Source organism: Giraffa tippelskirchi, chromosome 13 (genome assembly GCF_054371585.1).
Source record: "Giraffa tippelskirchi isolate mGirTip1 chromosome 13, T2T-mGirTip1v1.2.pri, whole genome shotgun sequence".
In the NCBI taxonomy this organism is placed as follows: domain Eukaryota; kingdom Metazoa; phylum Chordata; class Mammalia; order Artiodactyla; family Giraffidae; genus Giraffa; species Giraffa tippelskirchi.
In genome coordinates this window covers 113,103,767-113,119,641 of record NC_137287.1, presented here as the reverse complement: position 1 = coordinate 113,119,641, position 15,875 = coordinate 113,103,767, and the positions used below count along the sequence as shown (strand labels likewise).

The 15,875-nt window shown below is 42.8% G+C and overlaps 1 protein-coding gene across 7 annotated transcripts in view; it reads left to right on the top strand.

Moving 5' to 3' along the window:
- Window positions 1-15,875, top strand: part of PTPRT (protein tyrosine phosphatase receptor type T) — a 1,099,906-nt gene that overhangs the window by 327,413 nt on the left and 756,618 nt on the right. The gene's annotated exons all lie outside the window — the stretch shown is intronic.

The window sequence follows — 15,875 nt, the reverse complement described above, 5'->3', positions numbered from 1 at the left end:
TTGCTGGTGACAGAAGAGCTTAGAAGGGTAGAAATGATGCAAAACACACTAAGACACAGTTTCCAGTACAGTGTGTCCTCAGTGAGGAAGGTCCTCTGTGCTCCTTTTATGGGGAAGAAGCGAATAGAACATGAACTTGAAAATCCGAGTGATCTGAGTTGAAATCCCTGTTCCACCAGTGAGGAGCAATCAGCTCTGAGGTTCGCTTGATAACCTCTGGACCAAGGTCCCGTCTCCCCAGAGAATGAGGAGAGACAGCGCAGAGAGCAGAACTGGCAATTCCCACGCTGCGGGGCTGGACAGAGCGCCAGGAGCTTGATGAGGAGATAGAGCCCTGTCCAGGCTTGTGCCCTGGGGGTGCCCCTTCTTTCCAGGTTCTAGTGCTTCTTGCTGTCTTTTGCCTGGGGTACCACCCATGTCTCAGAATTCCGTTTGTGTCTCCAGACCTGGCTCCAGGCTATGCATCTAGAGAGATTAATGCAGTGGAGCCACACGTAATTTTGCATTTAACACCCCTCTTCCTCAATCAAATATAAGCTCCATCAGGCCAAGAATCAACTTTCCTGTTCAGAGCTTTGTGTCCTCCGGGCTTTGAACCAGCGCTGACAACCAATATGCCCTCATTTAATATTGAGTAAGTAAGTTTACAGAAGATTGAAACATGAGCTACTTGGAAACAGGATTAAAGGAAACAGAAAATCAGATATGGATGAAGTACAGGCTTTGGTTCAAAGCACTGTGTGCCCTGTGGGTTTAAGGAGGCCTGGGTTCTGGGCCTGCTGTGTCAGTGACTGGCTGTGTGGCCTGGAGCAAGTTGCTTAGCCTCACTGGGCCCCACTGGCCTTATGCATACAATGAGGGGCCCTGACTGAGTGTCACCCCCTTCCCATGGTTCTAACTCTACCAGCATGCGCATTCTGTGAGGCAGTTCTGCTGCTGCATAATTTGTTGTATTCCCGGGGACCTCAAGAAACAGGAACTAGGAAAATCTAAAATGTACATGGAAGTGAGGTGAGACAGGGTTAGGGGAGGCCGGCTGGAACAGATGGAGCATGCAAGCCTGTGGTCCACCAGGCCACCCACTAATATCGTTCCAAACTTTGGAAATTTAATCTCATTTTTCTCTGCTGCGTAGTGGTGGCAATTAGAAGAAAAAGTGCATTTAACACCCGTGACGAATGAAACAATTATCTAATTTTGACAATTTCAAGCAAAATGTCAGCCTTCCAAGCTCGATTTTTAAGACTTTGGACTAAACGTTTAGGCTTTGCAGTATGGAAAATAATAACAGACAGCTTATTTGCTTGAATTGATGGACTCTTTTCCTGCATTGGAAATGAAGCATCAGTAACCTCTCTTCTTAATTCTCTGAATAGTTGATGTTTGGAAAGTCTACTCAAAATGTATACAGAGTTCAGAGGTGGCCCAGCCAGAGGCACACCTTAAACAAAGCTGTTTAGTTTCTCTATGGCGCTGGGTTTTCCTTAACCTAGAAAATGAAGGTAAGGTGATTGGAGGATGTGGAGATGAAACAAGATAACATGACAACAAGGAACAAATGCGTGGTTCATGGGCACGTGGTCACTGCTCTCTGTGGCCCCCCTGTGCCTCCTTCCTGTCCTGTCTCAGCTAGGGCTCACCGTGGGGGGCGGGTGTTAACCTGTCTCTGCTGAAGGAGTAGCTGAGGTCTTATCAGGCCTGAGCTCTGTGTGTGCGTGTGTGCTGTGACACTGTCACTCCAGCTGGCCTTTGAAAGCCTTTTAGGCCCTTTGTACTAAGAGTAGCTGTCAGAGGTCCCTTATCCAACGTGCTTTTCTGGTCCTTGAATGGCTGGGTCTGGTCATTTTCCCCTGGCTGGGGGTGGGAGAGCCCTCACGAAGGACATTTGCCCGTGTCAAGAGAGCCATACCCCCCTGAGGAAGATGGTCTGACTGTAGGGAAGGGAGAAGACAGGCATGGGGGAGGCAAACCCTGCGGACTAGAGCGCCTTGGCCAGGTGCCTGGACCCACTTCCTGAACCTACTTCAGCTCCGGATTCTTCTGACGCTGCTGTTCCTCCCTAGCCCCTCTTCCCTGCCTCAGGGGGAGCTGGGGAGGTGGGCTGGACCCCGGGAGATGCCCCACCATGCCAAAGCAATCACTTGTGACCACAATCTAGGTTTTACGTGGTCTTCCCTATGCCACTCAGATCCCTTAGGGCATAACCAGCTCTTCTTGTTTCTCTTCTCCAGTTTGTTATAATTAGGGGGTGGAAGACAGGATGAGGATCTTGCCATCACTGACCTATCTACTACTTTCATCTTACTTAGGAATGAGGTTAACAAATCTGTAAGCTTTTAGGGCTGAGTCCTGTTGATCAGTTGTAAAATTACTCATTAATTTGTTAGTATTTATGACCTGAAGTCTGAACATCACTTGGGCTCAGCTTCTGCTTTCAAGGGGATGAGAGCATCCTCAGGGAGTGATCCTCAGACACGAGGCTGGACTGTGCTGTCCCACTTTCATGTCTAGATAATCACAATTGGGGTGTACAGGAATGAGCCCTTCAACAGAGATGTGAACCCTGAAAATCAGCGTTCTGCAAGGTAGAGTCAAGGAAGTAAGTATTCTCAGTGATCACAGCTGCTGTGGGCATGTCAGATTTGAACCATTTTAAGATCATGCCCACTTCATTTCTGCCAGCATAACTGTAGGGTTTCAGGCTTTGCCAGAGCTCAGGCACTGCCATGTGGCACCATAGACAAAGGGAGGGGTTTCCTATCTTGTGTATCCAGGTTTGAACTTCAGTTCTGCTGTTCACCAACCTATAACCATGGATGTCTGAGGACCTCTCTGAATCTCAGTCTCTTCTTCTGTAACATAGGAATGGAAGTACAGGTCTGCCTCACCTTATTACTATAAAAAGCAATCAAGATAATGGAGGTGAACATGCTTTGTGAGCTCAGTGTCTCTCTAAGGGTTAGCTGTTGTCACTATTATTGTGACCTGATGAACAGCTGGCCTGATGAACAAGCTTCCTGTTGCAAAGAAATAGAGTTGTCTCTGCTAAAAAGGCCACCCCTGCTTACCCAACCCAGCCCTTCTAGGGCAGATTAGAACTGTTGTGGCTGTAAACCCAGCCAATATGGGCTGTAATATAGTAAATTATCACTTGTTTTGCAGTCTTGACGAGAAAAATAAATGCAATTACACTCATGAATGTTGAAAAATGAAGCAAAGCAATGTGGATCGGCACATTTGAGGTGCTTTTCCAAATGAAAAGCTGTGTACAATGAATGCTAATGGGCTCCCTGACTCCCACTCTTGGCATATGGTGCTGTGTGATCTTTCTGAATTAAGGGAGCAGCTGTGCCAAGTGCCCCAGCCACAGGAGATGCAGCCCTGGGCAGCCTCCATAGTAGGAGACCCAGCAGGCAGACTCCAGTGTCCAGACCCAGAAGACAGCCAGCTTCCTAAAGCAAGTACCTGAGGGCTCTCAGGGATGCTTCTCTGCTTCTAGAACCTGGCCTCTCTGCAGGTTTTTTGTTGCTCTGTGCAGCAAGCTTTCACTGAGCACCTACTGTGTGCCAGGCTTGATGCTGGTAGCAGTAGAGATGGATAGCACATGTCCTGCCCCTCTTGACCCACCTCCACTGTGACCAGGTATGACGGGCGTGAGCTAGCCCTGTGCTGGCTGGAACAGTGGCCACCAGCCACATGGGGTTATTGAGTACTTGAAATGTGGCCAGTCCAAACTGCGATGTGCTGTAGATGTAAAATGCACCTGTGTGTGTTACTCACTCAGTTATGTCTGACTCTGCGACCCCATGGACTGTAGCCTGCCAGGCTCTTCCTTCTGTGGAATTCTCCAGGCAAGAATACTGGAGTGGATTGCCATTCCCTTCTTCCCAACCCAGGGATTGAACCTGGATCTCCTACATTGCAGGCAGATTCTTTACCATCTGATCCACCACGGAAGCCTGTAAAATGCATACCACATCTCAAAAATGTATCATATATATGTGTGTATATATATATATATATATATATACACATATATGTGTATATATATACACATATATGTATATATATATACACACACGTATAAATGTGTGTATATAGTGTATATATACACACATGCAGTCTTATTAATATTTTATATTGTTTAAATGTTGAAGAGATACTATCTTAGGTATATTGGGTCACGTAAAACACTTTAAAGATAAATCTCACCTATTTATTTTTACCTTTCTTTTTACTATGGCTACTAAAAACTTAAAATTACAGCACTGTGACTTGCACTGTATTTCTATCGGGTGTCAGTGATCTGGCCCCTACCTTCCTGTTTGTTCATATCCTCTACTGCATCCTCTTTCCTGGTAGCCCTTCTGCCAGCTTATCAGCCTCACCAGGCTCCTTCATGCCTCAGGACCTTTGCACTTGCTGCTCTCGCTTTCTGGAAGCCTCTTCCCTAGTGCTTTCTCAACTTAAATGTCACCTTTTGTGACACATGTTCTCTCCTTTCTAAATACAACCCCTCTCTTACTCTTAGTCAGACACTCTTTCTTAGTCACTATTGTAATATTAAATATTTTATTATTAAATAATTGTTTTTGTATTTGTTTTCTGAAGAGAACTTTAGGGGCAGAGAGCTCATCTGTTTTCTCCCCCGTCCTAATCTCAGTGACTACCACAGCAATTAGCACATAGTAGACACTCAGTTTTTTAATTGAATAGGTTAATGAATGAATGAATGATTATATGTCACAAAGAAAGATATTTTGACCATTTTGAGATGTTGTGAAGCCTTTTGAAAATACTTAATAATGGGTCCTAATTTATCAGTCCATTAAGGAAGATATAGGTGAGATATGCATGGCATATGAAGGGCTTGATGAAGAGTTTGATGAAATAGACGTGGAGTCAGGATTACGGGAATCAACAAGGCATGGTGACGAGCCCAGTGGCTGACCACTGTAGGAAGCTGTTCCTACCCCTAGGACTGAAGAGCAGTGGTAGTGAATGGTGTTACGAGACAGCCTGACAGGCTATAGAAGAACATGACCACCGCCAAAATTCATTCCTCCCACTCTCTGGTCTTCTGCCAGTACTTGCTACTGGTCAGCTCAGCCAGAAGCAGTGGGCGAGGGAGGATGGAAGATGCAGATCACAGAAGTCAGACACTCAGAGAACAGAGCCGGGTGGGGACAGATCTGGATTGGGGGTGGAGTGCACAGAGAATAACTGTCATCCTGCAAAGGCATGGAAAGTGATTTTATTAATATGCTAGAGCATGTTTATTCCAAATCAAGAACCCTTATCCTAAAAATGTAAGGATGCATGTGAACACTATCGCGTTCATTCAGGGATTTCTAGTAGCGGAATTGGAAGTGTAATTATGGGAAAAACGAGATAAAGTTATTATTTGCAGAGGATATTGTTAACTACCCAAAACCCAAGAGAAATAAGTGGAAAACCATTAGAACCCAGTAAAAGCCCAGTAAGGTGACTAGGCAGGGAATAAATATACAAAATCAACAATTTCCTAAATGTTAACGATAAATGGCTTGAAAACATATAAAGGGATTAATTCTATAAAGCAACCAAAATATAAAAGGCAAAGGAATTGAGAGGTAATACAAAGAGTTTTTAGAAAGAAGCTATTTCTTGGATGTGAACACTTGATATTTTTAAAGCTTGTCCATTTAATTTGAAATATGTAATATGAATTATTGAGTTGGCCCAAAAGTTCCTTCAGGTTTTTCCTTAAGATGTCCTGGGGAAAACCTGAATGAACTTGTTGGTTAACTCTCTAATACAAATTTATAAGCAAATGTTATAAAGTGATTTTAAGGTTTATTTGGGAAAATAAATGGTCACAGATCATGAAGCAGATGTTGAAAGATAACAATAGGGGAGGACTTAGCAACTACTTCTAAGGTTTAGAAAAATATCCTGGAATCAAAACCAACTAAATTAAAGCCCAAATGGCATATACCAGTCCAATAAGAGGTAAATGAAAGAAAATGTTTTTCTGAAAGGAGTGTGTGTGTGTGTTATAGATAAACTTAACATTTCCAGTTAATGAGACAAGTCATGGTGAAATTATAATGATAACTCGCCAGAGAAGGATGTGGATCAGCTGAGTTAGGGTCTTACTTCATATTGTATACCAAAATATATTTTAGATAATAACACATTCCAGCTGTGTAAAAATTTGAAAGCATCTAAGACATGTGACTCATATGTAAATCTTTAATCTTTGAGAGTAGGACAGTTTTCTGATGTTACCTTTAAAGGTAGAAGCAATGCAGAAAAATATTTATATATTTGTCCCTAAATACCATAAATAAGATGAAAAGATCCACAGCAAACTGAGTTCTGATATTTGCAATACACACACAAACAAATGATTGATATCATTAGTATTGAAAGAGTTCTTCTGAATCAGTGAGAATGACATAAGATCCGTTAGACATATGTTCACTTTTGGTGAGACTTCTGAGAACCAGGCAGGTATGAGTGCAAGTTACACTGTTTAGGGAGGACAACTTAATATCTGCCAGAGATATAAACTGTGCATATCTTTTCATTAGACATTTTTATTTTTGAGACTGTATTCCAGGGAAATAATAAGAGATAAATGTAAAGTGAGACACTCTGCGTGTGTGACATATGACACTTAACCTCTTGGATTGTCCATTTCTCCATTTGTAATACAATAAGATAAATAAATAAGCTTCTTTGCAATGTGGCTATGAGGGGCATTTGAAATGACTGCCCTGGGAAAGCCTTGGAGCTATGGAGCTGTGGGAAAATGGTGCGCATTCGTGGCTAATTTTGGCTGTTACATTTTCCTTTCTTCCTCTCCTCCTCCCAGCTCCTTGGATACCATCTACTGGGGTGCCTACTCTTGCTGTTTCAGCTCAAGAAGAGCAAAAAAGAGAGAGCTCTGGACCTTTGCTGGAGTTAAGCAGGGCTACTCTGAGCATGGATTCTTGGCTTAGCACAACGGACGTTTAGTTAATACCAGCCACACAGCACAGGATTTGTGGCAGACTGGGGGTAACAAAAGACTCCTTGACCACAGTTTCGAGTCCTCTGATTCCTATTCTCAACTCGGCCTTGACCTTATCCCCCACTTCCTACCTCCATCTTGTTTTGACCTGCCTAGCCCAATTTTAGCAAGAATCCTGCTAAGCCAGTATAGTGAGAATCCCTCCATCCCTTGATATCTGATCACCCTTGATACCTGATCAAGTTCTTCATCCCTCACCATTGATATCTGATCACCCTGGCTTGCCATCGGCGAGAATCCTATTAAGCCACTTCAGCGAAATTTCTCCCCTCTTCTTGATGTCTCCTCTTAGTAAATTTTCATCCCTTGGCCCCCTCACTCTGCTGCTTGGCTATAAATCCCCAGCTGTCCTCACTGTATTTACAGTTGAGCCTGATCTTGCTCTCCATTGCCATTTTTCTATGGCAATACTCTTGAATAAATTCCTCCTTACAGTTTTAACAAGTGTCAGAATGAAAATTTCTCTAATAGTGGTTACCATGGTGAGTAAATCCCAGCCTGCCCAAAGGGAGCTTTGGGTCTATTGGGTGGACAGATAGGCAGACCTGTGATCAGCTGTATGGACTGAGGGCCTGTAATAGGTCAGGGACTGTGGGTACCACTGTGGCTGAGATGTTCCAGCTCTTGCCTTCATGAAGCCTATAGTCTGATAAGATGGATAGATGATAAAAACAAACGTCAAAAGAAAAAGTGCAGAGAGAGGGCAGGTTTCTGGTTTCTAAGGTTGTGGAGGAAGAGGGGGCAGCTCAGGTGAACAGGAAAAGCTTCCTGCAAGAGAAGACATCTGAACTGGTTTCCAGTAAGTTTAACCTTTGCTTGTATGCTACAGGTGTCCTCAGATTCAGAGCCTTGTATAACCACCTTTGTGAATAAATATTATGTTGGGTGGCTCCGAAGCTAGCCTACAGTGTGCAGACTGTGGGAAAGATGATGGCTGAGGTTTCCAGAGGCAGCCCAGCTGAGAGGAGACACAGACAGGAGAGATTATCCTAATAGGATTTCACAAACACCACTTAGCAGTCGCTGAGCTCGAGGAAAAAATAGTTATGAGCTGAGGGTGGAGAAATAGCCAAGAATCTGGCAGCTCTGTGAAGGCTTGGAGAGAAAAGCTGACAGCCAACAGACAGAACAAGATGATGCAAGCAAAAAGGTTAAAAGAATAGACAAGACGGAAAAAACACACTGAAAGATACGGATGGAAACAGAAGCACATTATTATAACTTGGGAACACGCACTGAGACCATTCCAGCTCTGAGAAGGAGCAGAGCCCCATTGCTGGGTCAGGGAACTCCTGGAATGAGGCGTGGGCAGTGGAAAGTCAGAACTGGCGAAAAGAAAGCGTATGTGAATGTAAAACACCATAGGCAGAAATAGGATAACCAAGTCCTAATCCCTCCTCTTTGCAGATGTTAACCAACACCCTGAGAAAGGACATGAATTATCCAGTTACTCAGTATAGAAAGTGGAAGAGCTGGGAAATTGGAACCGTGTTCATTGTTGATGGGATTGTGAAGTGTGAAGCTTCTTGGCAGCTCCTCAAGAAGTTAAATGTAGGGTTACTCTTATGACCCAGTGATCCAACGTCTAGGCATATACCCCCAAGGAATTGAAAACAGACACTCAGACTTGACCCACTGTGGGTGTTCTGTCTACGAGTCCAATGCTCGTCCCCTTACACCCCAGCTGCTCCTTCCATCTGCCATTCTCTCTCCCTCTCTTATCCCCTCCTCTGCCTTCTCTTCTCTCTACTTTATATGGGGAGAGTGAGGATCTAAGTTGCTCTAACACTTACTAAATAAATACATGACCTTGGTTTCACTGTCCCATCGTTGCCTAGGACCAAATGCATATTCTTCCAGCCCTGATGGTGTGTACATGTTCACACACTTTGCGAGCACGTGTTCAGCAACCGCGTGTCTGGTACTGATGGGGTACAGTCCCCTCCCCAACATACAGAGTCGTGTTCTCGCACCTTTTAATTGCTTGTCTCAAGGAGTTTACAGTCTCTTTAATTTTCCTGGAATTATGAAGCAGTTGTCTGTGTATCCTGGAGTACCTCTTATTCTACAGTCAGTCTTTTTTTTTAAAAAAAAAACAAAACAAAACTATCTTTGTATGTATAACTCACCTTTGGGAGGGACACAATATATTTTGAAGTCTTACGTGGTTTTCTTTCCCCTCTACTTGACTGTATATTGAAATGGGGCCAGATCCATGATGGTGTTATTTGATCCACATTGGGAAGGCATTGGGGGCCTAGTCTCTAGTCTCTGTCTCTGAGTTTAAAGTCTTACATGAGGTCCAGCTCCTGGAGGTGGAGGGGGTCCCTGAGAGCTTCTATTTGCTTTTTTTATTTTAATTGAAGTATAGTTGCTTTACAATGTTGTGCTAGTTTCTGTTGTACAACAACATGAATCAGCCACAAGTATACATATATCCCCTCCCTCTTGAGCCTCCCTCCCAAACCCCATCATGTCTCTCTAGGTCATCACAGAGCACTGAGCTGAGCTCCCTGTGCTATAGAGCAGGTCCCCACTAGCTATCTGTTTTACACATGGTAGTGTATATATGTCAATGATATTCTCTCTGTCTGTCCTACCCTCTCCTTCCCACTCATGGCACTGTGTCCACAAGTCCATCTTCTACATGTCTGTTCCTGCCCTGCAAATAGGTTCATCAGTATCATTTTTCTAGATTTTATACATATGCGTTAATATAGGATATTTGTTTTTCTCTTTCTGACTTATTTCACTCTGTATGACAGGCTCTACATTCATCCACTTGAAATGACCCAATTTTGCTCATTTTTATGGCTGAGTAATATTTCTATTTGTTTTTGAGTCAGCTACTTTCATGAGAGGTTTTTCTATTTCATGGGCTTTTGTTTTTATTTTTCTAGGCTTCTTTTCCCCTATTTGAGCCCTGGTATGAAATAACTGGTTTCTGCCTGGCAGGTAGTTCTCAGGTAGGATTTGATGAAGGATGTCAATCCATAGTGGGGAAAATAAACTCAGCAGAGATATCCCATGGTTTGGAAATACTTTGCAATGCATCTTCTTCAAATTGGGAGCTGTCATTGAGTTTTCATGTATATCCAACACTTTCCATCTCCAATATCACTATCCCTTTAACGAAGGGGAAGATGGACATGGATTCTTCTTTCGTTTTGAACCAAGATGACACTTAAAATCTATGCCATGAAGCTAGGACTCTTCTGTGTTTCAGCATTCATAGTTTCATAATATGTTCTCTGTTCTTTTCACTTTCTGTTCATTTCCATCAACTTTAGACATGGGGCTTCTGTGAAATGGTATTCAAACCACCATATTTTCTAGAAGACCTGGCATTTTTCCACTCTGCCATGCTGTGTGATTATGAATATCCACTTGCACAGCTAATATGTCATATTCTTATTGGAAAAGGTTTTCAATGACCGCATTCACTGAAATGGCCTATTTATATGTCTGGTACATTATGGGATATATGTTTGCATAAGAGTAGAAGAGCATCAAACAAAAGACCCAGTTCCAAGTTGCCAGAAGATTTTGCAAGGCCTCTGCTAGCACTCTACCCCAAGTGTTTTTATCACAAGTTGTCACATATAGTCTCAGTGGTGAGTGCTTTTTAGCTGGGTAATGGGGTTAGGATTTTCAGAAGATAATTTCCTTGTTTTCATTTCAAGATCTTAAGTTTTTTTTGGTGGTACTGTTGTTGGTACTGGTATAAATGATCTAATTTAATTTACTTCCCTGTAAAGAAGGTGATCCCTTTCCCAGCTGCTGATCTGGGCAGAGAGGGAGCAGGCAAGCTTGGAGGTGACACCTGAACTTTAAACCTTCCATGGTTTATGCTGATGATGAGTGCTTAGAGACTTCAGAAACTTTCCCCCAGTGATTTTTTTAACTACCGTATTGCTTCCTAAGCAGCGAAGTATCCTCATGAGTCTCTATCTGTGGGTCCTTGAGGAGGGTGAGAGGCTCAGTGAAGGTGGAACGATCCTTCTGGCAGGTCTGTTCCATTGCTTCAAGGCGTCATGTGATGGGTACAAGGCACGTTCAGATGGTAGTGCTAGGAAGGGTCTCCTCTGTCCCTTCTGTCACTGTCTACCTAGGCAAGCTTCACGGTATGTATTCTGATGGGTAGCAGGTGCAGAAGGGTTAAGTAACTGGCTGTACCTGCCTAGTTTGTTTCCTTTGTGCAGCTGGGCAAAGTTGCTGAGTCTTACGGAGAAGGCAATGGTACCCCACTCCAGTACTCTTGCCTGGAAAATCCCATGGACGGAGGAGCCTGGTAGGCTGCAGTCCATGGGGTTGCTAAGAGTCGGACACGACTGAGCGACTTCACTTTCACTTTTCCCTTTCATGCACTGGAGAAGCAAATGGCAACCCACTCCAGTATTCTTGCCTGGAGAATCCCAGGGACGGCGGAGCCTGGTGGGCTGCCGTCTGTAGGGTCGCACAGAGTCGGATATGACTGAAGCGACTTGGCAGCAGCAGCAGTAGCAGCTGAGTCTTAGCCTATTCACACGTGATTGAAGAAAGCCAGGTGTCTCATACCTTTATGTATTCTCAGTACCTAGCAAGGTACCTCATAGAGTAGGCTTGATAATTATTTGCCAAATGGATGAATGAATGCATGAATGAAGCAAAAGAAGCAAATACATACTTAGAGAAGGGAAGATGAAATGTCACCATCGGATCTCCAGACAAAGGCTTGCTCTCCAGACAAACACTGTTTGGGTGTAAGGGATTCAAAGTTGTGCTGTGACAAAGGAATTGTGAGCATTGATGGTGTAGCTTGCCTCCCCAGTGCTACTCCCTGGGCTTTGATTTGGCTGGAAAGGATTTGTTGTCGTTTACCTAGATAGGTACATGATTGAGAATAGGAGGTCTATTTTTCTGCCTAGTCTTGTCTAGATTTACTCAGTCTCAGGCCTGCTCTGGGGATATATGACTCAGCTGTATTTTAGGAGCCCATCCCTGAAGATGGTGTGGGTTGAAATCAGCCTTCTGGTCCATTCCTGGCATGCACTCACCCTTGGGTTCACCTGAACTGCAATCTCCCTTCGTTCAAAACTGTATTATTCCTGGTCTTTTTGTGAGACTTCTGCCTCATTTGCCTTGCCTAAGACTTTGATTCCTGAATTCAACAGAAAAAAAAAACCCCTCAGGGCTGAGCCATGTGAGGCAGGAGGCATTGTTAATGTTGAATTCATCTTGCTATTTCAGACCAAAGGATGCTTGAGATTCAAATTCGTTTTCAGTTATCTTGAAACTCACAAATCCGTGGATGGTTTCTCCATCATCCAGGATCTGGTTCTTGACATCCCTATCTCCTGATCCTTGATTTGAACCTCTGCTGTCCAGCTCTGTCACTGCTTTGACTCCTACAGGATCTTGGCAGCCTGGGTGAAATATGCGTTTGTCATCTTCTCCTGGTCACTTAGATTGGACTTGTGTCCACTCCCAGAGATATCCAGTCTTTCCAATGGGCTTCCCCAGTGCAACCGACTTCCCAGTCTTCTTCCCCATCTAACCATGAGTTAGTATGAATCTCATCTAAGCCTCATGAACCAGAAGATAAATGGATGCTGGAATCCATGTTGACAGGTCATATGAGAGGTTTTGTGAACTAAAGGAGGCATGTAGGCAGGCCATGGTGGGAATAGAATCCATGGGTGAAAGACATACATCAGAATAAGCCAGTGGAGAAAAATGCTCAAGCCAACGAAAAAATGTTGTGGCTCCGAAAGTCAAAGGACATAGTTCTCTGAACAGGTATGATTAGTGTTCCAAACAATGTATGCAAGAACATCAAAGAAGAACCCATTTGCATTAGCAAGAAGTTTTGAGGAACCAAATACAAAATAAGTTTCAGAAAAAAAAAGTGAACATTTTTAGATTAGCATTTTTTAAATTCTCTTATATAGAACAAAGAAAATCCTAATTATAATAGGACAGGATATTTTTGAAGCCTGGTACTTGGGATGAAGATAATAATAATAATAATAAAAAGTAGGGCCTCCATGAAGACTTTAAAACATGGAAGCACATCAAAGAAGATTCAAATACTTAGAAAAATACCTTGTTTCTGAATGGAGGCGTTTAGTCATATAACTATGTCAGTTCTCCCCCAAACTGATTACACATTTATGTTATTTCAATCAAAATCCTTAAGGAATTGCTGTTTAGAACTTGACAAAAATTTTTCTAATGTTTGTATAGAAACTTACACGTACTAGAATAGCCAAACATAATGTTGTAAAAACAAAAGGGAGAGTTACACAGTAAAAAGTTATAAAGGGTTATAAAAATACTTTAACACTACAGCAATTTAGTGGCTGATGAAATGAAATATAATTGAAACACAGCAGAAAGTGAAATAATAAAAAGATTTGAGTATATGTAAATATTTATTATGTGATAATGGTGGATTTCAGGCCAGCAGGGGAAAGAATAGATTATTTAATTAATGCTGAAAGGAAAATTGGCTATTTAGGGGGAAAATTAGATCATTAACTCAGTCCATATATGAAAATAGATTGCTTATGCATTAAATGTAGAAAACATAATACATTTGAATTTTATGTGATACTAGAGTAAGAATGATGTTTCAAAGAACAAAATCAGAGCTGGAAACTGCAGTGACTAATTGATATTATATGTGAAGATGAATGTTAAAAATATCAGAAACAGGGGACTACCCTAGTGGTTCAGTGGTGAAGACTTTGCCTTCCACTGCAAGGGTTGCGGATTTGATCCCTACTCAGGGAGCTAAGATTCCTACATGCCTTGGGGCCAAAAAAACAAAATATAAAACAGAAGTGATATTGTAACAAATCCAGTAAAGACTTTAAAAATGTCCCACATTAAAAAAAAATCTTTAAAAAATATCAGAAACAAAACCAAAATACCCCACTTTTCTATTCCCCTTTTTAGCAATGCTCTTTCAGAGAATTTTTATTCTTATTGCCTCCAGTCTCTCTTCTTGACCTCTGCCTAGGTCACTCCAGGTCACAGAAGTCACTCCGTTTCTGCTCTCACTGCTCCACCAGAACTCGTGTAATCAAAGTGGTCTCCAGTGGTCTTCCTTTTGCTGAATACTATGTTCTCATGCTACTTGACCTGTGAGCAGTGTTTAGCATTTTGCTGAAATTGCGCCTCTATACTAGCATCACCAAATCAATGGACATGAGTTTGAGCAAGCTCCGGGAGTTGCTGATGGACAGGGAAGCCTGGTATGCTGCAGTCCATGGGGTCGCAAAGAGTCAGGCATGACTGAGCAACTGAACTGAGAAAGGAGTAGGGCCACAGCAAATGAATGCCCTCAAGACTGTGTGTCCCACGCTGGAGGGGGTGGTGAGGAGTCGTACAGTGTTAAGTGATCAGCTTGTGGACATTCTTCTCACTGGCTGATAGTGACGTAATCTGGAGTCAGCATCATCAGTCTTCTGCTTCCAATAGGTCTGTGGTCTATATGCGTGTGGACTTCATACAGTTCACCCCTGGTGGGGGGGTTCAGTACCTGCAAAACAGCTCAAGGACATGGCTCAAAATATTATCTATAGCTCTTGAGGAGGAACTAAAGGTCCGTGACTTTGTTTAATGGCTAAAGTATTTTTATCTTGCTTGCCTGTTTTCTTTCTTTCTTCATATTTTTATACTTCTCTAATTAATTTTTTTCTTTGACTAAAGTTTTTCTACAGACAAAAGGCAACTGGAGGACATGGGTGGGGCCTGTTCTGGGGAGGCGCTGTAGGGTCCTGCCTGGCTGCAAGTCCAGTTGGTCTCTTTTTTTCCTTGAAACTCGTTCACTGCTCGGCTTCTCAATCACCACACTCTCCTAGTGGCCCTCCTACCATGTTGATTTTGTTTATTCCCCTTTGTTGGTTCCAGGTTCTCTTAAAAAGTAGAGGCCTCTGGGTGCTCTCTTTCTCCTAGCTACATAAACTCAATGATCTTTTCCAGGTCCCTGACTTATAAAGACCATCTGTAGGCTGATGACTCACAGTTCTTTATCTCTAGCCAGGGCTTCTCTCAGTCTCTAGCTTGGAATATCCAGCTGCCAGCATGGCATGTTCATTTGGTTATCTGATTGGTCTCTTCAGTTTAGCAAGTTCACCACCAAAATCATCACCTTCCCATAATGTTGCCCCAACCTGTATCTACCATGGTGATCATAAAGTACAAGAAAACAGCAATCTCACTGTCAAATAACCCAAATACAAATTAAATTACATTTTTTTCTGTCACAAGAGTTGTCAAACTATAGCCTACAGGACAAACCTGATTTTAGAAATAAAAACTGTTTTTGTAGGTAAAGTCTATTGAAACATAGCCATGTCCATTCATTTACATGTGGTTTATGGTGGCTTTTGTGATGCTGTGGCAGAGTTGAGTAGTTGCAGCAGCAACAGTGTGGTCTACAAAACTAGAAGTATTTTCAGTCTGGCTCTTCGTGGAAAATATTTACTGACCCCTGCTTTGTCACGTCGACAGCAGAAACTTGAGTAGAAGTAATGGCAGATAAGGGGCTTCCCTTGTGGCTCAGTGTTAAAGAGTCTGTCTGCCATTGCAGGAGATGCGAGTTCAATCCATGGAGATGCGAATTCAATCCATGGTTCAGGAAGATCCCCTGCAGAAGGAAATGGCAGTATTCTTGCCTGGGAAACCTCAGGCAAAATCTCCTCTGGACAGAGGAGCCTAGTGCTACAGTCCATGGGGTTACAAAGAGTCGGACACGACTTACCGACTAAACAACAACAAATGGACAAACAGCAAGCATGTTGTTCTCTTTGGATGAGTGACAGTGTATTTT